The sequence below is a fragment of the Tamandua tetradactyla genome, chromosome 21 (assembly GCF_023851605.1).
Source record: "Tamandua tetradactyla isolate mTamTet1 chromosome 21, mTamTet1.pri, whole genome shotgun sequence".
Lineage (NCBI taxonomy): Eukaryota > Metazoa > Chordata > Mammalia > Pilosa > Myrmecophagidae > Tamandua > Tamandua tetradactyla.
The window spans coordinates 52,372,797-52,396,113 of NC_135347.1; the positions used below are offsets into that span (position 1 = coordinate 52,372,797).

A 23,317-nucleotide genomic window follows, 5' to 3' on the forward strand; every position below is an offset into this window, starting at 1 on the left:
CCACACACAGGGCAGGATAAGAAAAACAGAGTCCAGAGACTTCACAGGAAAGTCTTTCAACCTGCTGGGTCTCACCCTCAGGGAAAACCGACGCAGGTGATTCTTTCCTGCTGATAGGAGGCCAGTTTGGTCTGGGAAAATCTGGCTGGGGTCTATAATATCTAAGTAGACCCTCCTAAGTGTGTGTGGGGGGGAAGGCACCACACAAGCAGGGCAAGAAACAAGAAAACAAGAACTGAAAAATTCTCCTCTGTTAAATAAAACTTAAGCTAAAGGTCCAGATAAAGCTGAACGGAATGTCAAAGAACAGATAGATAACAAATTCATCCAGCAAGAAAACCCTAGATAAAAGAAGTGAAAGCAATCTCCAGAATAAACTAATTAAGGTAATTAAATGCCTAGACACCAGCAAAAAATAACAAATCACACTAGGAAAATTGAAGATATGGCCCAGTCAAAGGAACAAACCAACAATTCAAATGACATACAGGAGCTGAAACAACTAATTCATCAGAATGTACGAACAGACATGGAAAACCTCATCAAAAACCAAATCAATGAATTGAGGGAGGATATAAAGAAGGCAAGGAAAGAACAAAAAGAAGAAACTGAAAGTCTGAAAAAACAAATCACAGAACTTATGGGAATGAAAGACACAGTAGAAGAGATGAAAAAAACAATGGAAACCTACAATGGTAGATTTCGAGAGACAGAACATAGGATTTCAAAACTGGAGGACGGAACATCTGAAATCCAACAAGAAACAGAAACTATAGGGGAAAAAAATGGAAAAATATGAGCAGGGACTCAGGGAATTGAAAGACAATATGAAGCGCACGAATATACATGTTGTGGGTGTCCCAGAAGGAGAAGAGAAGGGAAAAGGAGGAGAAAAACTAATGGAGGAAATTATCTATTTATTTCCCTGAAAATTTCCCAACTCTTATGAAAGACTTAAAATTACAGATCCAAGAAGTGCAGCATACCCCAAAGAGAATAGCATACTCCAAGACATTTAATAATCAGAATGTCAGAGGTCAAAGAGAAAGAGAGAATCTTGAAAGCAGCAAGAGAAAAGCAATCCATCACATACAAGGGAAGCCCAATAAGACTATGCACAGATCTCTCAGCAGAAACCATGGAGGCGAGAAGACAGTGGGATAATATATTTAAATTATTAAAAGAGAAAAACTGCCAACCAAGAATTCTATATCCAGCAAAACTGTCCTTCAAAAATGAGGGAGAAATTAAAACATTTTCAGACAACGATGTAATGGAGAGGCTGGAGGGAACTGCCTGAAAATGTGGAGCTATGTTGTGGTGGCCATGTTTCTTGAAGATAATTGTATGATGATATGGGTGTCGCATTGTGACTGTGTGGTTGTGAGAGTCTTGTGTCTGATGCTCCTTTTGTCTACCTTATCAATGGACAAGTAAAACAGATGGATTAAAAATAAATAAATAATATGGGGAACAAATGTTAAAATAAATTTAGTAGATTGAAATGCTGGTGATCGGTGAAGGGGATGGGTATGGGTTATGGCACGTATGAATTTTCTTCTGTTGTCTTTATTTCTTTTTCTGAATTGATACAAATGTTCTAAGAAATGATCAAGACAATGAATATGCAACTGTGTGATGATAATTGTGAATTACTGATTATATATGTAGAACGGAATGGTCCTATGTTAAGAATGTTTGTGTTTCTTTGTTGTTTTATTTTTTAAATTTAAAAATTAATAAAAAAATTTTTAATCAAAAAAATAATAAAAAATAAAAGGGGATTTATTTAGCTAAAAACATATAGTTATTCAGAAAAAAGGCAGCTAACTTTCATCTGAGATTCTTTCACACAAGGGAAGGCACAGGGTGATCTCTGCTGACCTTCTCTAGAGGTCTCTGGGTTCCAAAAGCTTTCCCCAGGATGATTCTCCAAGGAGCTGCAATGGGGTATGCTGAGCTGCTTGGGCTGCGCTGCATCGACCTCTCTCATTTAAGTATCCAATCAGTTAAATCAAACATCATTCACTGCAGCAGGCACACCCCATAGTCAACTGCAGATGTAATCAGCGACAGATGAGCTTCACATGCCATTGGCTCATGTCCACAGCAACAGAACTAGGACCCTTCACGTGGTGTTCTAGTTTGCTAGCTGTCAGAATGCAACATACCAGAAACAGGACAGCTTTTAAAAAGCTCAATTTAATAAATTACAAGTTTACAGTTCTAAGGCTGAGAAGATGTCCCAATTAAAATAAGTCTATAGAAACGTCCAATTTAAGGCATCCAGGGAAAGATACCTTGGTTCAAGAAGGCGGATGACAGTCAATGTTTCTCTTTCAGCTGGAATGGCACATGTATGTGGTACAAATAAGCCAAAAACAAAAGAACAGATACTGTACAGTCTCTTTTAGAAAATTCCAAAAAGAAAATTGGGGCCTTATCCCTAAGCCAACACGGCAAGCAAACTCACTGCCCTCCCACTCTCTACATGGGACATGACTCCAAGGGGTGTGGACCTTCCTGGCAACGTGGGACAGAAATCCTAGAATGAGCTGGGACTCAGTATCAAAGGATTGAGAAAACCTTCTCCACCAAAAGCGGGAAGAGAGAAATGAGACAAAATAAAGTGTCAGTGGCTGAGAGATTCCAAACAGAGTCAAGAGGTTATCCTGGAGGTTATTCTTACGCATTATACAGATAACTTCTTTTTAGATTAAGGTGTATTAGAGAGGCTAGAGGGAAGTGCCTGAAACTGTAGGGCTGTGTTCCAGTAGCCATGTTTCTTGAAGATGATTGTATAATGATATAGCTTTCGCAAGTGATTGTGTAATTGTGAAAACTTTGTGTCTGATGCTCCTCTTATCTGCAGTATGGACAGATAAGTAAAAAATATGGATTAAAAACAAATAAATAATGGGGGAACAAATGTTAAAATAAATTGGGTAGAGGGAAATACTAGTGGTCAATGAGAGGGGAGGGGTTAGGGGCATGATATGTATGAGTCTGTTCTTTTTTCTTTTATTTCTTTTTCTGAAGTGATGTAAATGCTCTGAGAAATGATTGTAGTGATGAATATACAACTACGTGATGATATTGTGAGCCACTGATTGCACACCAAGTATGGAATGTTCATATGTTAAGAATGTTTGTGTTGTATGTCAATTGATTTCATTAATAAAAATTAAAAAGAAAAGAATATTGGGACCTAGCTTGTAATCTCTTTTCTCAGTCATTTAGCCTGGCTCTGTAAATGGCATTTCTAGATTTCAAGAAGCTGTGCTATATAGGTATAACTTGGTGTCTCCCTGGAACTTCAGCTAACTGTGTGACACCTAAGACTCAGAGTTGGAGTTCTACAGCTCTGAAACTCAGCATTGCTACATACAACAGCTGTTAAAGAAACTGCAACAGAGATCAGGCTTCAATTAGAACTAAGAATGAAGCCAAATGGGTCAGAACTAAGATAAATCAGAATACATGGGAAAGGATGACACTGTCTATATTTTAGAACTGTACCTACTGAATGAGACCAAAAGAAGAAAGGTTTATTTTGTCCAAAACCCTAAATTCTCTGTAGCACATAACCTAATTCAATTTGGATTGCTCATTTCAAACCAAGCTCATGGAGCCCAGAATGGAAATGAGGGCCTGGAATTCTGTACAGCTTAATACCTGAATACATTCCAGAGGATACTGGGCAGATAATTATAAAGTATTGGCAAAGTCCCTTGAGGGACTGGAGAAAAAATTATAGAACTATTAAACTTTACCATCAGGGAAAACCCTGACTGCCTCAAACATTAGGGACTCCCAAGTCAATAGGCCAACCCCTTGATCTTAAAGCTTGCTCTAAGAAAGCTTATTTCTGTAGTATAGTAGTTAAGCCTCCCTATAGTTATATTTAAGAGTTTCTTTGAGAAAACCCATTTTGTTGCTCAGATGTGGCATCACTCTTTCTTTAAACCCACTCTGCAAGAGAAATAATTACCCTACCCCACCACATAGGATATGACATTCAAGAGTAAAATATCCCTGGCAACTTAGGACATGCCTCCCAGGGATGAGTCTGGCCTTGGCACTGTGGGATCAACAACAACTTCCTAATGAAAAGAGGGAAAAGAAATGCAACAAAATAAGGTATCAATAACTAAGAGAGTTCAAATAGAGTTGAGAGGCTATTCTGGAAACTAATTTTATGCAAGATTTAGCATAGTAATATTGCTAATTACTATGGTGCCAATCCCCAAGAAAAACCATTCCTGTTAACTCTAAAGAACACCTAGGGCTCTGAGAGTCTACAAAAGTTTCACCTACTACGATTACTTTCCTGAAACAATGCACTCTGAAATTCATTGGGTTTTTTTTTTTTTTTGTATATATGTTACATTTCAGAAAAAAACATTTTTTTAAACAGTTTAAAATATTTTCAGACAAACACACACCAAGGGACTGTGTGAAGAAGAGACCTGCTCTACAAGAAATACTAAAGGGAACACTACATACAGGCAGATAGGAAAAGAAAAGAGAAAAGAAGTACAATAGAAATGAGTACTGTCATTTAGGTAAAAAGAGAAAAAAGCAAGAGGTGACAAAATCCAAAAGACAAGATGGCAGAAGTACTCCCTTTACAGTAATAACATTAAACATTAATTGATTAACTCACAATCAAAAGACATAGACTGGAGTGCATGGGTAGTGCAGCGGTTAGAATGCCCACCTTTCATCTGGGAGACCCAGGTTCGATTCCCCCCCCGGCACTCCCCCTCCCCAAAAAGAAAAGACTTAGACTGGCAGAATGGATTAAAAAACAGGGCCAATCTATATGCTGCCTACAAGAGACTCACTTTACACCCAGGTACAAAAATAGGTTGAAAAGTAAAAGGTTCAAAAAAGATATTTCACACAAACAACAACCAGAAAAAAAGTGATGGTAGCTATATTAATATCTGACAACTTAGACTTCAAATGTAAAACAGTTAAGAGACAAAGAAGGACTCTAGTTATTAATAAAACACAATTCATCAAGAAGACATGACAATCATAAATATTTATACACTGATCCAGAAACCCACAAAATACATGAAGTACACACTGACAACACTGAAGTGAGAAACAGACATCTCTACAATAATAGCTGGAGACTTCAATATACTGTTCTCATCAATGGATATAATATCTAGACAGAGGATCAACAAGGAAACAGAGATTTTGAACAGTACCATAAAAGAACTAGACTTAACAGAACATTGCACCCCACAATGGCACATTCTTCTCAAGTGCTCATGGATCATTCTCCAGGACCACATGTTGAGTCAGATACTAGGTTTCAATAAATTTTAAAAGAGTGAAATTATATAAAACAATTTCTTGGATCTGGTTTACTAAATGCTGCTGGGATGTAATATACCAGAAATGGAATGGCGTTTAAAAGGGAATTTATTCTGGAGACCAAGGTTCAATTAGCAGTGCCTGCCCATACCAAAAAAAAAGGGGGGGGGGGCGGAATTTCTTAAGTTATAAGCTTACACTTGTAAGCCCATAAAAATTTCCAAACTAAGGAATCCAGAGAAAGATACGTCGACTCAAGAAAAGGTCCAGAAGACTTCGGTCAGCTGAGAAGGCCATGTGACTGGTGTATGCTGGTCCTCTGCCTTTTGGTTTCAAACAGCTTCCCCAAGGATATTTTCTTTCTGCATCTCCAAATGTCTCTGTGTCAGATCTGAGCTCTCTCAAAAGTGTTTCCCCTTTAAAGGATTCCAGTAAACTAATCAAGATCTCCCTTGAATGGACGGAATCACATCTCCATCTAATCAAAAGGTCATACCCAGAATTGAGCGGTCAATCTCCACTGAAACAATCTAATCAAAGGTTTCCACTTTACAATACTCAATCAGGATTAATGGACATGGATTTTCTGGAGCACACAAAAGTTTCAAAGTAGCACAGATCATAATGGAATGAAGCTGGAAATCAACAACACATTGAAGATTGGAAAAATTACAAACACATAGAGGTGTGGTAGTTAGATTCAGTTGTCAACTTGGCCAGGTGAAGGCACCTAGTTTTGTTGTTGTGGACATGAGCCAATAGTATGTGAACCTCATCGGTAACTGATTACATCTGCAGTCAGCTAGGAGGCATGCCTGCTGCAGTGAATGATGTTTGACTTAACTGGCTGGTGCTTAAATGAGAGAGCGCAATGTAGCACAGCCCAAGCAGCTCAGTATACCTCATCTCAGCACTTGCAGCTCAGCCCAGGCCTTTGGAGATGCAGAAGGAAATCATCCCGGGGAAAGTTGTTGGAACCCAGAGGCCTGGAGAGAAGGCCAGCAGAGATCACCCTGTGCCCTCCCATGTTAGAAAGAACCACAGTTGAAAGTTAGCTGCCTTTCCTCTGACGAACTAACAAAATAAATCCCCTTTTATTATAAGCCAATCTGTCTCTGGTGTGTTGCATTCCGACAGCTAGCAAACTAGAACAGGCTAAGTAACACTGTTAAACAACCAGTGGATCAAGGAAAAAATTACAAGAGAAATCAGTAAATATCTCAGGGCAAATGAAAATGGAACTGCAACATATTAAAACTTACGGGATCATATGAGTAAGCCAATACAGTATTTGTTCTTTTGTTTCTGGCTAATTTCACTCAGCATAAAGTCCTCCAGATTTATCCATAATGTTGTATCCATCGTGACTTTATTCTGTCTGGCAGATACATAATATTTCACAGGATGTATATACCACAGTTTGCTTAGCCAGTCTTCTTTATAGATACTAATGAGAAAAATTGAGTGTTAAAGTTGAGAATATAGGTTATCAGGAGATAGAAAGAGGGTAGACATTGGGCATTTGATGCTGAAGGAGCACAGAATGTTCAAAAGGATTGACTGTAACGATGCAGAAATGGACAGCACAACACTCTCTGATGGTAGTACAGAAGTGAGTACACTGAATGAAGGTGACTGTGAATATGGCTGAATGAATAGGGCTAGAGGTACGTATGACACAGAAGGAAAGACAGAAGATAAAGACTGGGATTGTATAACAGTGAAACCTAACATGGACAATGGTAGTGATTAAATGTACAAATATATTAAAGATTTCACATGAGGAAGAACAAATGAACACCAACATTGCAAGGTATTGAAAATGGGATGGTATATGAAAAAAATGCTATCAATGCAAATTAGGGTATATAGCTAACACTAACATTGTAATATGCTTCCATTAAATGTAACAAAGGCAATATACCAAAGTCAATAAGGGGGGGATATAAGGGAGGGATATGGGGTTCTTGGTGGTGGTGGTGTTCTCTCTCCTTTTTATTTTTTATTCTTGTTTTTTTCCCCTCTTCATCTTTCTGTGTGGGAGAAATGGAAATGTCCTCATATACACTGTGGTAGTAAATGCATAACTATGTGATTATACTGGGAATCACTGATTGTTTACTTAGGATGGATTGCATGGTGTGTGAATAAAACTTTAAGAAATAAACAGACAAGCTTACAGGAAGATAGCAGAGTGGAGTGGATTGAATTCACTCCTGATCCTTGGAACAAGTTAGGGGATGAGGAGAGAATAATCGGGACTATGGTCCAGGAATGTGAGTTTTTTTTTAAAAAAGGGTCTCAGGGGGGTTGGGGAGAGAAGAGAGGTGGGGGATCAGGATGGAGAAAGCAGGATAGGTTGATTCAACCATGATTCCCACTGGGGGCAAGCTGCAGTGTGAGGGGAGGTGCAGACTGGAGGGAACTAACCTCCCTCTGCTCCAGCCAACCCCAGCTGTTGGCTGGGGAAACCTCTCCATGTGGGTCTGCACAGAACCCAGAGGTGGACCAGATTGTCCACCACAACAGCTGCAGCCCCAGGAGCTGGGAGAAGTCCCAGCTAGGTGCCAGGAATAGCCAGCCTGGTGGGCGTCGTGTTTTGTGGATCCGCTGATCATTGCAGGTCAGCTGATTCCTCAGTTGCTGATTGGCTACCCTATCCTGTGCACCAGTACAAGCAATCCTGCCTCCTTGGGCCAGAAGCAGATCCCCACTCTCCCCACCAAGCATGCCATCTTTCAGTCACCACTGCTGTCTAGGAGGCATGGGTCTGAGGGGAGGAGGAGCCTCGGGTGTGCCATCTGCTGGTGAGAAGGGTTAATTGCAGACCAGCTATGCAGTTGGGGAGCGGGTAGCAACAGAGCAGCACCTGCTGGTGAGAAAAGGGTAAGTGCAGGAAGGGTAACGCCCTATCTCCCCAGAGTTTGTTTTTTTTCCCCTTATTATTATTATTATTTTTTTTTGCATGGGCAGGACCAGGAATCAAACCCGGGTCTCTAGCATGGCAGGCGAGAACTCTGCCTGCTGAGTCACCATGGCCCACGCTCCCCTTATTATTTTTTATTTTTCTCTTCTTCTTTTTTTAACATATATTTTTCCGTATATTTTATTAGTAGGTTATTGCTAGTTTTTACTTACTTTTATTTTTTTAATATATATTTGCATTTTTAACAACTTTCTTTTTAAAACTTTTTAAATTGAAAGTGAGGGGTAAGGGGTATGGTAGGTATAATCTTTTTTTTTCTTTCCTGTGTTCGTTTTCTTTCTTTTTCTATTGTCTTTTTATTTTTTTCTGAATTAATGCAAACGTTCTAAGAAATGATGAATATGCAACTAAGTGATGATATTGTGAATTACTGATTATGTATGTTGATGTTTTATTTTGTTTCTTAATTTTTTATTTAATAAATTAATTTTAAAAAACTTTTAAAATTGTATAGTATAACATATATATACAAAGCAAGGAAATAAAAAAGCAATAGTTTTTAAAGCACTCTTCAAAAAGTAGTTACAGGACAGATCCCAGAGTCTGTCATGGGCTACCATACAATCCTCTCATAGTTTTCCTTCTAGCTGCTCCAGAATATAGGAGGCTAAAGGGCTTAAACATTTTTTTATCATCACAATAGATTTTTTTCCTTCTTTTTTTGTGATCAATAACATATACACAAAAAAGCTATAAATTTCAAAGTACAGCACCATAATTAGCTGTACAACATATTTCAGACTTTGACATGGGTTACTATTTCACAATTTTAGGTTTTTACTTCTAGCTGTTCTAAAATACTGGAGACTAAAAGAGATATCAATTTAATGATTCAGCATTCATATTCATTTCTTAAGTCCTATCCTCTATGTAGAATTCCACTATCACCTTTGATCTTTCAATACCTCCCATTGGGGTTGTTTGGGCTATGGCAAGTCTAAATTTTTCATATTGGAAGAGTCTCTCACTAATATGGGGTAGGGAGATGGAACTATCTGATATTCTGGAGAGGCTGGGCTAGATTTCAAGACTTAACTGGTCCAGGGACCCATCTGGAGGTTGTAAGTTCCTGGCAAGTTACTCTAGTGCCTGGAACCCTTTTGGAATCTTATAAATTGCCCTAGGTGTTCTTCAGGATTGGCTGGAATGGTTCTGGTTGGGGGTTGGCAGGTTACGATACCTGCACTGCAGCCAATCACCGCACACTTGTGCCCCGCATCCTGCTCCACATCCATCCTGCAAATACAAAGCTTTGGACTACTGAAGGAAATCAACTTCCAAAGTAACCCTATCAAGATATCTACATGCCACAAAGACAACAGAAGATCAAAAAACATATCAAGATGCAGACAGATACAGCCAAGTCTAAGGACCAAATTAAAACACCAGAGGAGACACAGATTTTAGAACAACTAATCAAAGATTTTCACATAAGTCTACTAAATAAAATCAATGGGATGGCTAATGACATAAAGGAGATCAAGAAGCCCTAGAAGAGCATAAAGAGGAATTTGAAAGAATGAAAAGAACAATAGCAGCTATCACAGAGATTAAAGATGCTGTAGACCAAATAAAAAATAGACTAGAGACAGACAAAAGAAGACTCAAAGAGGCAGAAGAAATAAGAGAACTAGAAGATAAGCCAACTAGTTTTGAACAGACAAAAGAAAAAGTGGCAAAAAAGATGAAAAATTTGAATTGGATCTCAGGGAAATGATGGACAAAACACTGGTGTCCCAGAGGAGAGGAGAAGAGTAAAGGGCTAGGAAGATTAGTTGAGGATATAATGGGAGAAAACTTTCCAACCCTTATAAAGGGCATAAATACACAAATCAGAGAAGTTCAACGAACTCTAAATTGAATAAATTCAAACAGGCCTTCCCCACACCACATATAATCAGCCTGTCAAATATTGAAGAGAAGCAGAAAATCTTGAAAGCAGTAAGAAAAAAACTATCTAGTACATACGAAGGAAACCACATAAGACTGAGTTCAGATGTTTAAGCAGACGAAAAGATCGTAGTATAATATATTTAAGATCCTGAAAGAGAAAGACTTCCAGCCAAGAATTCTGTATCCAGCCAAACTGGCCTTCAAAACTGAGGGAGCAATTAAAATTTTCACAGCAATCAAATCCTGAGAGAATCTGTCAACAGGAGACTGGCCCTACAAGAAATACTAAAGGGAATTCTGCCAGCTGGAAAAAACAAAAAAAGACAGGAGAGAGAGGTCTGGAGGGCACAGAATTAAAGAGTACCAGTAAGGGTAATCAAAGGATAAAAAGAAAAAGAGGGAAAAGAATAAATAGATACAACAAATAAAATCCAAAGGATACGATGGTGAATTCAAGAAACGCCTTTACAATAATAACTTTGAATGTTAACAGAATAAACTTACCAATTAAAAAGATACAGATTGTAGAATGGATTAAGAAAGATAATACAACTTTATATGCTGCTTATAAGAGACTCATCTTAGACATAATGATACAAATAGACTGAAAGTGAAAGGATGGAAAAAGATATTCAATGCAAGCCGTAACCAAAAGAAAGTAGGAGTAGCTATACTAATATCTGACAGATAGATCTGAAATGTAAAGACATCATAAGAGACAAAGAAGGACACTATATATTAATAAAAGAACAACTCACCCAGTAAAAATAACAACCATAAATGTTTATGCTCCCAATCAAGGAGGGCAGTGTGCCCAAGGAACTCAGCCTGGCTTACTTCCTAGTCCTGTGTTCCCGTCTGTTTTAGTTTGCTAGCTGCCGGAATGTAATATACCAAAAACGGAATGGCTTTTAACAAGGGGAATTTAATAAGTTGCAAGTTTACAGTTCTAAGGCCGAGAAAATGTCCCAATTAAAACAAGTTTATAGAAATGTCCAATCAAAGGCATCCAGGGAAAGATACCTTGGTTCAAGAAGGCCGATGAAGCTCAGGGTCTCTCTCTCAAGTGAGATGGCACATGGCGAACACAGTCAGGGCTTCTCTCTCGGCTGGAAGGGCACATGGCGAATACGGTGTCATCTGCTAGCTTTGTCTCCTGGCTTCCTGTTTCATGAAGCTCCCCGGGAGGCATTTTCCTTCTTCATCTCCAAGGGTCGCTGGCTGGTGGACTCTACTTCGTGGTGCTGCAGCATTCTCTGCCCTCTCTGAGTCTCTCATTCTCCAAAATATTTCCTCTTTTATAGGACTTCAGAAACTAATCAAGACCCACTCAAATGGGTGGAGACATGTCATCCCCTAATTCAGCTTAACAACCATTCTTGACTAAATCACATCAACCAGGGAGATGATCTCATTACAGTTTCAAATATACAGTATTGAATAGGGATTATTCTACCTTTAAGAAATGGGATTTATATTAAAACATGGCTTTTCTTAGGGGGCATACTTCCTTTCAAACCAGCACACCGTCCATGCATTTCTGTAGGCTCCGTGGTTCTGAGCCAGGCTCCAGCTTTCTGCATCTCAGTTCCTCGGCCTCTGCAACCAGGTTGCCCCATGTGGTGCAGAAGGCTCTCCCAGGTCTGTCTCAGTCACCCTCCTGTAGCTTCTTTAACTTTTCCATGGAGCAGGGCTAATCTCAAACTACTGTACTCGAGCATCTTCCCGGAAGTCTGGTGTATCTTTGGCTTTTAAAAGTTTGTTTATAATTGACATAATGTAAGCTGATTTGGGTGTACCCTGTTATGGAGTTCATTGAGCATCTTGGATGTGTATATTTACATCTTTCATTAAACTTGGCAAAAGTTTCCAGCCATTTAAAAACTTCTCTCTGCCCCTTTCTCTCCTTCTCCTCTGAGATTCCCACAATGCAAATATTGGTACACTTGATGGTGTCCACAGGTTTTTCAGGCTCTGTTCACTTTTCTTCATTCTTCTTTTTGCTCCTCATACTGGACAATTCCAATCATCTCATCTTCCTGTTCATTGATTCTTTCTTTTGCCAGCTCCAATCCTGCTGTTGAACCGCTCTAGGGAATTTTTTATTTATTTTGCTGCTGTCTTCAGGTCTGTTTCCTTTTCATATCTTCCATCTCTCTATTGATGTTCTCTTTGTTCATCTACTATTTTCTTGATTTCCTTTAGTTCTTTGTACATGTTTTCCTTTCCTCTTTGAGCTTATATATAAGAATATTCCTTAAAAGTCTTTGCCTGGTGTGTCTCAGGTCTGGTCCCTTTACTTGATGGTTTCAATATTCTCCTTTGTATGAGCTATCACTTAGAAAACAGGATGTTTTGTAATCATTTGTTGAAAGCTGAATATTTTAATATTTTAAGGTGATATCTCTGGAATTTAGACTCTGAGATGTCTATTGCTTAAGCTTCTGCCAAGCTAGTTCTATTAGTAGAGCTTTCCTTGAATTTCCAAGAGCTAAGAAGAAGAAGCTCTTTTGTGCAAGTACTCTCCTTCAGGGCTCATCCACACAAGAATTTAGGAAATAGTGTAAAGTCAAAGCATAGGGGTCTCCCTGATTCTTTCTGCATATATGGCCTGTCTTGGGCATGTGCATGTGCCTTAGGAATTCCTCCATTTACACAGATACAAATGGCTCCTCTTTCCTAGGAAACAGTTTCCTTACTGTCCTTGGCCCTACCCCATATATCCTATAGCCAGCAATCCTTGACCCAGGAAGTACAACTCGTCTACACTCCCATAGCATTCTGTAGGAAAGTTCCAAGAGCTACCTTCTACACACAGGGCAAGTTTGGGACAGCAGTTCCTTCATGTCAGCACCACACAGACTGGGCCAGACATACAAATTAATTCAAAATGGATTAAAGACTAAATGTAAGAACAAGTACCACACAACTTCTAGAAGAAACTGCAGGGGAAACATCTTCAAGACCTAGTAATAGGAGGTAGTTTCTTAAACTTCACACTTAAAGAACCAGAAGCAAAAGAAAATAATAAGACAAATGTGAACTCCTTAAGATCAAGACCTTCTGTGCCTCAAGGGACTTTATCAAAAAAATGAAGAGGCAGCCAACTCAATGGGAGAAAATATTTGGAAACCACATATCAGATAAGGGTTTAATATGTCTGTAGATAAAGAAATTATACAGATGAACAATAAAAGAACAAATAATCAATTACAAAATGGGCAGAGGATATGAATAGACACTTTCCTGAACAGAAATCCAGATGCCTGAACAGCACATAAAAAGATGCTCATTTTCATTAGCTATAAGGGAAATGCAAATCAAAATAACGATGAGATACCACCTCATGCCTATAAGAATGGCAGCTATTAAAGAAACAGAAAACTACAATTGTTGGAGAGGATGTGGAAAAAGTGGAACACATTCACTGTTGGTGGGAATATATAATGGTGCAGCTGCTGTGGAAGACAGTTTGGCGGTTCCTCAGAAAACCAAAATTGAGTTGTCCCATGAGCCAGGAATATCAATACTCAGCATACACCCAGAAGAGCTGAAAGCAGTGACAGACATTTTTCCACCAATTATCAAATTGGCATTATTCATAGTAGCATTATTCACAATTCCCAAAAGATGGAAACAATCCAAGCACCCATCAACAACCAAGTGAATAAATAAAACATGGCATATACATTCAATGGAATATTATGCAGCAGTAAGACAAAATGAAGTCCCAAAGTATATGACATAGATAAACCTTGAGGACATAATGCTGAGTGAAATAAATCAGACACGAAAGGACAGATGCTGTATGATTTTACTATTATAAGTCTGATAAAGGTAATCTCAGAGGTTACACTGTAGAATATAGCAGACCTAGAAAGCTAGAGCCCAAGGAAAGGCTACCCGGAGAGGGTGAATCTAAAAAAGGGAATGGATAGAAATGAAGGTGACAAATTAGCAGGTTTATAAGTAACACAGCCTGACTGAAGGGAATATGATTGAAAGGGGTTCTATCATGCCATGTAACCCACTGATTAAATCTACAATTACAAAAATAAGTGCTTACACAGACTATTTCAAAGGTTCAGGGCAGGCCACAGTGACTCAGCAGGCAGAATTCCCGCCTGTCATGCCAGAGATCTGGGTTCGATTCCCGGTGCCTGCCCATGCAAAAACAAAAAGCTCAATAGTGGACAAACAGCCAATAGTAGAGGAATATAGGAGAAGAACTAAATATGCAGCCTATGGTCACTAGTTAACAGTAAAACATCAACAGTACCACAGCACTACCAGCAGCAACTAATTGGTGGGGAGGCACAAGCAATAAGAGGCAATTTAGTTTGATAGTTGGTGATGTTGAATTTACTGCTTCTTTGTCATTATGGACCAATGAAAACTGTCTAAAATTGAGAGTGCTGCTGATTATCCATGATGCCCAAGAAATGGAGGGAGCGAAAGGGTACAATGAGAAGCAGAATGGCAAACTCAGATACATTTATATGATGGACTATCATGTAGCTAGATAAAGGAAGGATGTCAAGAGGCACACAATGAATTGAACTTTGGGGACAATGTGCTGTGCAAAATAAGCCAGCCACAAAAGAACAAATACACGGCGGTCTCTCTCAGAAAATACTTATTAGAAAATGTAAGCCTAGATTGTAAGCCCTTATAGCAGTCATACTTAGTGTGAAGTTATACGTTATAGATGCCGTGTATCAGCTGGTATTTCCCTGGAGCTTTGAGTAACTCTGTGACACCTAAGACCCAGAAATGGAGTGTTGCAGCCTTGAAAATTAGCATAGCTATATGGAATATCAGTTAAAGTAACCGTATGGCCTCAATTAGAGGATAAAATGAAGCCAATATGACTGAGTCTAAGGTAAATTAGAATACAGGGTAAAAGATGAGAGCGTATGTACTCTAGACTTTCATTACTTTATGAAACCAAAGGCAGAGAGGTTTATTGTGTCTAAAATCTAAATTTTTCTGTAACATATAATCTAAATCAACCTCTCTGGATAGCTCATTTAAACAATTCAAACTCCTGGAACACAGAACAAGAAAGAGGCCTTGTATTTCTGTATGGCTTAATATAATACCAGGATATATCTCAGACTATGGTGGGCTGATAGTTAAAAACTACTGGTAGAGTCCCTTGAGGTTCTGAAAGGGAGGGGAAGATACATAAGTGTGTGTGTGTTTGTGTGTGTGTGTGTGTGTGTGTGTGTGTGTATGGAACTATTAAACTTTTCCATCTTGGAAACCCTGGGTACCCTCTTAACCACTGGGGCCTCCTAAGAAAATAGACCAAGCCCTAGATTTTGAGGCTTGCCCACATGAGACTTGTTTCTGTAGGGGAGAAACTAAGGCTACCCATAACATGGTCTAAAAGTTGCTTCCAGGAAGCCTCTTTGTTGCTAAAATGTTGTCTCCCTCTCTCTAAGCTCAATTCTGCAAGGAGAATAATTACCCTCGCCCCTAAAGGGCACGTGACATTCAATGGTGAAAATGTCCCTGACAATGTGGGGTATGGATCCCAGGGACGAGTCCGGTCTTGGCACTGTGGGATCAACACCACCTTGCAGTCCAAGAGGGGAAAAAGAAGTGTAACAAAATAAGGCTTCAGTGGCCAAGTGAGAGCAAATGAAGTCAAGGGGTTATTCTGGGGGCTATTCTTATGCAAACTTCAGTTAGATAGGGCTAATTGCTCTGGTTTGCTAAACCAGTGTCACTCTTGTTGACTCTTAAGAACACCCAGGGCTAGAGATGAGACTCTATTATAAAGGTTTTCATACATAAATTTGCCCTCTTGTGATCTATAATTCCCAAAGGGTTCCTAGGTCAGAGAAATCCTGAAACCCAGAGGGATCAGCCTTCCTAAAATTATCAATTAATCAAATCTCACTGTCCTTTAATGTTGACATCTTTTCTCAAAGTGAAAAAGACAGAAGGGACACTGCTCAAAGATCCCTATGGATTGAGAGAAGGATCAAAGGAGAAGAAGGTGGTATAACAGAGAAAATAGGATTTAACAAATACGAATGATGGCTGATTCACTATATATTAATATTTCTTCTAGCCTCCAATGTTTTGGAGCAGTCAGAAGGAAAAATCTTACACAGCATAATGGTAGCCCATGACAAACCCTGGGATCTGTTCTGTAACTACTTGTTGAAGTGCACTTTGAAAATTAATGCTTTTTTCTTTCTTTGCTTTATATATATGTTATATTTTACAATTTAAAAAATTTAGAAAATAAACAGAAAGATACGTACTGGGGCAAAGAAAAAAGAACAAAGTTCTGATACATGCAACAACACAGATAAACATTGAAGACATTGTGTTGAATGAAATAAATTAGGCACAAAATAGATAAATATTGCATGAGCTCACTGATACGAAACATACAAGCAACTTTATAGAGTCAGAATCTAAAATATAGGTTACAGTGGCTGGAGAGGGGCAAGGAATAGGGATTAATCAGTACAAGGTTTCTGTCAGGGGAGATGAAAATGCTTTGGTAATTGATGGTGACGGTAAAACAACATTGTGAATGTAATTAATACTACTGAATTACATACTTGAATGGTTAAAGGTGGTAGCCTTAGGTTGTATATATGTTACTAGGATAAAACTTAAAAAAACAATCACAGGACTGTACAACACAAACAGTGAACCCTAATGTACACCATGGACCATAGTTAATAGAAGATTATAATATTTTATAATCAATTATAACAAAGTTACTACTCTAATGCAAAGTGTTACTAGGAAAACTGTGTTTGAGGGAAGGGTATATGCAAACTGTACTTTCTGCATGATTTTTCTGTAAACCTACAACTTCTCTAAAAAAAAAAAAATTCCAGATATTCTCACAAGCAGTGGGGACAACTAAAGCAACAGGCCAACCCCTCAATCTTGGGGTTTGTTCATATGAAACTTATCCCTGCAAAGGATAGGCTAAGCCTACTTAAAATGGGCCTAAGAGTCACCCCAAAGAACCTCTTTCGTTGCTCAGATGTGCCCTCTCTCACTCAGCCAACACAACAAGCAAACTCATTGCCCTTCCCCTCTCTATGTGGGACATGACTCTCTGGGATGTAAACCTTCCTGGCAACATGGGACAGAAATCCTAGAATGAGCTGGGACTCAGCATCAAGGGATTGAGAAAACCTTCTCAAACAAAAGGGGGAAGAGAAAAATGAGACAAAATAAAGTGTAAAAAAAAAAAAAATTGTCTTGTCCAAAAAAAAAAGTGCCAAAGTACTTGCTATGTTACAGGGCACTGGGGGATTTGAAGCATTGGAAAACAATAATAATAAAATCAATCTTTGTCTCTGTGCTGGTTTGAAAGGATGTATGTCCCCTAGAAAAGACATGTTTTAATCTAAATTCCATTTCATAAAGGCAGAATAATCCCTATTCAATACTTTATATCTGAAACTGTAATCAGATCATCTCCCTGGAGATGTGATTTAGTCAAGAGTGGTTGCTAAACTGGATTAGGTGACAACACGTCTCCACCCATTTGGGTGGGTCTTGATAAGTTTCTGGTCCTATAAAAGAGGAAACATTTTGGAGAATGAAAGAGATTCAGAGAGAGCAGAGCAGAGTGACATAGCCACATGAAGCAGAGTCCACCACCAGCGACCTCTGGAGATGAAGAAGGAAAATGCCTCCAGGGGAGCTTCATGAAACAGGAAGCCAGGAGAAGAACCTAGCAGATGATGCAGTGCTCACCCTGTGCCCTTCCAGATGAGAGAGAAACTCTGACTGTGTTTGTCATGTGCCCTTCCACTTGAGAGAGAAACCCTGAACTTCATCAGCCTTCTCGAACCAAGGTATCTTTCCCTGGATGCCTTTGATTGGACATTTCTATAGACTTGTTTTAATTGGGACATTTTCTTGGCCTTGGAACTGTAAATTAGCATCTGATTAAATTCCCCTTTTTAAAAGCCATTCTGTTTCTGGTATATTGCATTCTGGCAGCTAGCAAACTAGAACACAGTCTCTTAGGGACTTTTAGTGAATTTTAAAGGACAGGAGGGGCCCATGAACAGAAAAACAAAGGGCAACAGTTGTGGATGATATAACTCAAAGACCTCTCGGATCTCTGAAGCTGACAGAGGTCAGAGTGACCTTCTACTGGGGTGCTTGATGTGGCCCCAGAATGAGGATAAAACTTAAGCAAGCAAAAACGGGAAGGCAAAGATAGGTGGTGTCCTACACAATCAAGCATGATCAGGAGCTGCGTTGGGTATGTTGAGTTCACTGAATAAAGAGCAAAAGAGCTTGGTTATAATGAAAGGTTCATGTAGAGAACAGAGGGAAGTAAAAACAGCGGGTGAACCAAGATGTGGATGACTCTGAATACCAGGAATTTTGACTCTATTAAACAACAATTAGCAATGGAAGTTTCCGTGGGTGTGTTAAGGTGGGGAAGATGGGTACGAAGGTATACAAAGCAGTGCTGTAAAATAGTTTGGGAGCAAGGCATATACAGAAAGACTACGCTGCAAGGGAAGACACTGGAGGAGAACTAAAATCACACCAAGGATACAGTAACGAGGGAACAGTTGTAAGGCAGGCACAGGAACAACATGGGAAAGGCAGGGACTAACATGTGAAAGATTCCATAGTTCTTCAACTCTAAACTGTACGTATCTTACAAATAATGCATGTGTGTATATATATAAAACACACTGCTTCTTTTTCTTCACATTGAAATAAGCTGTTATAAAATTGCTCATCATAATCAATGGCCTCTTAGAATCAATAAATGCTGTACTTTGAAGAACCAAACAGCTGGGAGAGGGATACAGTAGAGACTCAGATTAAAGGTTCCTGCTCCAGACAGAGCCACAGACTGAATCAGGATGGTGGGTGAAGGATGTGCTCTGGGTAGATGGACTGAAAAGAAGAAAGGTAGGATATCCAGGTGCAAGAGAAAATTAGAAATGCAGGACTAGAGCTCTGGGGTGGGGGTTGACCACAGAGCAGGAGAGTGAAATTTCAGTTACTAAGTATCTTAAGATCCTAGGCACATACACACACACAAATATTCACAAGTATCACACACTAAAAACAAACCTGTATATACATTATATATAGAAAACTTGTTGGGGGAAAAAAATTATAGCAACTTACTGAAACTCACAAAATATGCCTCTGAAATCATTGAGCTCATGTATTTTCCTCCCTCTGCCAATCATTCCACTGTACTTTCCAAGATGGCTACTTGGCCCTAAAAGTATTTTAGCATGTCCAGCCCTGCAGTACTTTTCAAGTCATTAAGACAGTAAAGAGTTTTAAGATTATCTCCAGAAAAAATATGTGCAAACACAGTGCTATTCCTTGATAAATACTGGTGTATAAAGGTTTTTAAGCCTGGCACTTACTCTTCTATAATGGCTTCATGCTTCAAAAAATGAACACTATGAGACTTTGGTTCAGTGAGCTTACCTATATTTATACAGAGAACTAGGGTAGGATGAAACAAAATCTACGTTAACCACCTAATAACATTATATCCCAAAGTGCATGACGTCCCTGTAATAAGAACACTTACGCACAATGTTGTACCAATATAATAAAAAACCAAGAACAAATAACCTAAGATATACCAATTGTTTTAAACCACACTAATTTTCTACTCCTTCCCAACTAAACATGAATGAAATTCTCAAATAAATTTACTTTAAAATTAGCATATGCAAATATGTAACTATTTTTCATAAGAAATAAAACTTTGGAGTTTTTGAAAAATTTTCTAAAGAAATAAATATGAGAAAGGTAGGGACTGTTGTCTTCAATTCTAAATTGCACAAATGAAAAGTCAACTACAGGTAATTCTCAATTACTAAGCATATTGAACCCTAAATGTACATTTAAATTAGTTGTTTCCTACAAAGACAATATTTTAAAGGGTTGTTGGGCATCTAAATGTACAATTCACAAGACTGATCTCCCAAAACAGAGGTAAATTTATTCAAATGTAATGAAAAATACTAGAATACATTTCACAACTGTGAATATTAAAATACTGATCAGAAATGTCAGTACTTTAAAGAAAAAAAAAGGTTTAATTAGAAAGAACGAATGAGTGGAATTTGTAGTGAAGCTTTAGGAAAGGGGCTGTTTGTTTTCATCAGTACATCTTGTGCCTGGCACAAGAACTATTGAATAGAGGATTGAAGAAGAAGACCTATAGGCATTTTTAAGGGTTTCCATAGTTTAATGCTTACCATTTTCTTTCATAGATATTTCAATTAGAATATCTGTACCTCAACTGTGATCAGGGTTGTCTGGTGCACTTACAAACATGTAGGAAGAATATGAAAATGAAAACGGAACAGAGCAATCAGGAAAACTGACTTTCAAAAACGCTGTACTCGCCCTCTCTTTCTCCCCATCTGCCATCATTGTGTGCACATTTGACTGTTAGCTTTGCCATGACTTCTCATAAGACTTTTAGAATCAAGTGATTTCTGGCCAAGAAACAAAAACAGAATCGTCCCATTCCTCAATGGATTTGAATAAAAACTGGCAATAAAATCAGGTACAACTCTAAGAGGAGACACTGAAGAAGAACCAAGCTGGCTCTGTAAGGAATCATGGAATCATATGTGATGGCGCACTGATGGTACTGATGCTGTTCCAAGTTCACTAGCACATTCAAACTGAGAATGTCACCCTTTCTGAGAAGTTTTTCCTTGTTTTTATGCTTCTCATAAACAAGTTGGTTCAGTAATAAATGTGTGAGACCTTTTGTTTGAAAAAAATACTGTAATCACAGTAACCAATGTAATAAAAGAAACACCTTGCGCCCTGTAAAGTCGACCAAAATAATGAAGTGCACACGAAGCAGCAACAAGAAACTTAAGAACCATGAAGTAGGAGCTTCTGTTGAGGACACAAAAGGCTTAAGGCCAACCTGTCACCTTTTCCTTGCTGTTTTGAAATTGTTTTCGTTCGGAAATATTTTATTTGTATGACATTAACTTATATTAAAACCAACCTGGTCTGTAGTAGAAGCAGGTTTGGGTCTGGGAGGAACCAAACAATAAGACATTAAGAGCTTTTTCAGGAAGACTTTGAACAAGAATTATGATGATGACAGCAGAGCTGATTGAGGCTAACTAGGTACCAGGCACTGTGCTAGGCACTTTATACGCATTCTCTTTTAGTCTTACTAACAATTGTATAATGTACATATAATTATTGTGTCATTTTACAGATGATGAACTTGAGGCAGAGGCTCAGTAAATTGCCCAAAGTTAGGTAGCTAATGGGAGGCAAACGTGAGGTTATGAACCCCAGCAGCCTACCTCAAGCACTTAACCTGATTCATACGGTCTCTACTAATGGTCAACCTATTTTTTTGTTTCTCTTACGGGAAATATACCAGGGTTTTCAGTCTAGGGAGACTAAATATATGATGAAATATTTCATGGAAAAAGGAGTCACTGGAAAAAGTAAAATGAAGGAGGAAAAATGGAAAGAGAATAAAGTCATAAATTCAAGTTTAGAATTTCTTTCCAGTTTTCGACTTCTAAATTTACAAATATGCTGAATACTTCAAATAAGAAATATCTGTTATTCAACTCACCTCATTTAAGGTACTTTCCACCAAGATAAATAAATAAGCCTGAATTAAAGTTTTAGTTCTCAAAGGACTCAATGTACAGGGTAAAACCTGCTCAAGAGCCAACCATCAAGACCTTTCCAGGAATCATGGACTTCATAACATTTTTCAAAAGCAAGTCTCTAAGAAATGGACAGCACAATACTATCTAACTGTAATACAATTATGTTGAACACTGAATGAAGCTGAATGTAAGAATGATAAAGGGAGGAGGGCTGGAGGCATAAATGAAATCACAAAGAAAAACAGACAATAAAAATTGAGATGGTATAATCTAGGAATGCCTGGAGTGTATAACGATAGTGACTAAATGTACAAATTTAAAAAATGTTTTTGCATGAGGAAGAACAGAGGAATAGCATTACTGTAGGGTGCTGAAAATTGATGGTAATTAGTATTTTAAAATTTCAACTTATGTGTGAGACTAAAGCAAAAAATGTTTATTTGGTACAAAATTTATATTTTGACTAGTGCATGTCCTAATATAAGTTATGTAGATAGTTGGTTGAACAATATAAGTATATGGAACCTTGAGCAGGAGATGAGATTTTGTTGGTCTGTTCAAAGTGATACCCCGATGAATCCCAGAGTGATTTGATCAGTGAGTGGAAAAGTATTTGCAAAGTCCCCTTTGGGGAATGGTGAGAACAGGGGAAAATTCAACTCCCCCCTAGTTGAATTCTTGATATTCTCACAAGCAGTGTGGACAATCAAAGCTATAGGCTGAGCGCCTAGTCTTGGGGTTTGTTCATAGGAAACTTAACCCCACAAAGGATAGGTCAAGCCTACTTAAAACTAGATCTAAGAGTCACCCCCAAGAGAGTCTCTTTTGTTGCTCAGATGTGGCCTCTCTCTCCAGCCAACACAACAAGCAAACTCACCACCCTCTCCCTGTCTACGTGGGACATGACTCACAGGAGTGTGGACCTTCCTGGCAATGTGGGACAGAAATCCTAGAATGAGCTGAGACTCAGCATCAAGGGATTGAGAAAACTTTCTCCACCAAAAGGGGGAAGAGTAAAAGGAGACAAAGTGTCAATGGCTGAGAGATTCCAAACAGAGTAAGGAGAGGCTATCCTGGAGGTTATTCTTATGCATTAAGTAGACATCACCTTGTTATTCAAGATGTAATGGAGAGGCTGGAGGGAACTGCCTGAAAATGTAGAGCTGTGTTCCAGTAGCCAAGTTTCTTGAAGATGATTGTATAATGATATAGCTTTCGCAGTGTGACTGTGTGATTGTGAAAACCTTGTGTCTGATGCTCCTTTTATTTATCTTGTCAACAGATGAGTAGAACATATGGAATAAAATTAAATAATAAAGGGAACAAATGTTAAAATAAATTTAGTTTGAAATGCTAGTGATCAATGAAAGGGAGGGGTAAGGGGTATGGTATGTATAATTTTTTTTCTGTTTTCATTTTATTTCTTTTTATGTTATCTTTTCTTTTTCTGAATTGA

General features: G+C 38.5%; 1 protein-coding gene and 1 pseudogene across 1 annotated transcript in view; one reads left to right on the forward strand and one right to left on the reverse strand.

The window, feature by feature from the left end:
- Positions 1–23,317, reverse strand: part of JMY (junction mediating and regulatory protein, p53 cofactor) — a 181,019-nt gene that overhangs the window by 122,951 nt on the left and 34,751 nt on the right. The window lies entirely within an intron of this gene.
- Positions 20,665–20,820, forward strand: LOC143665656 (large ribosomal subunit protein eL39-like; annotated as a pseudogene).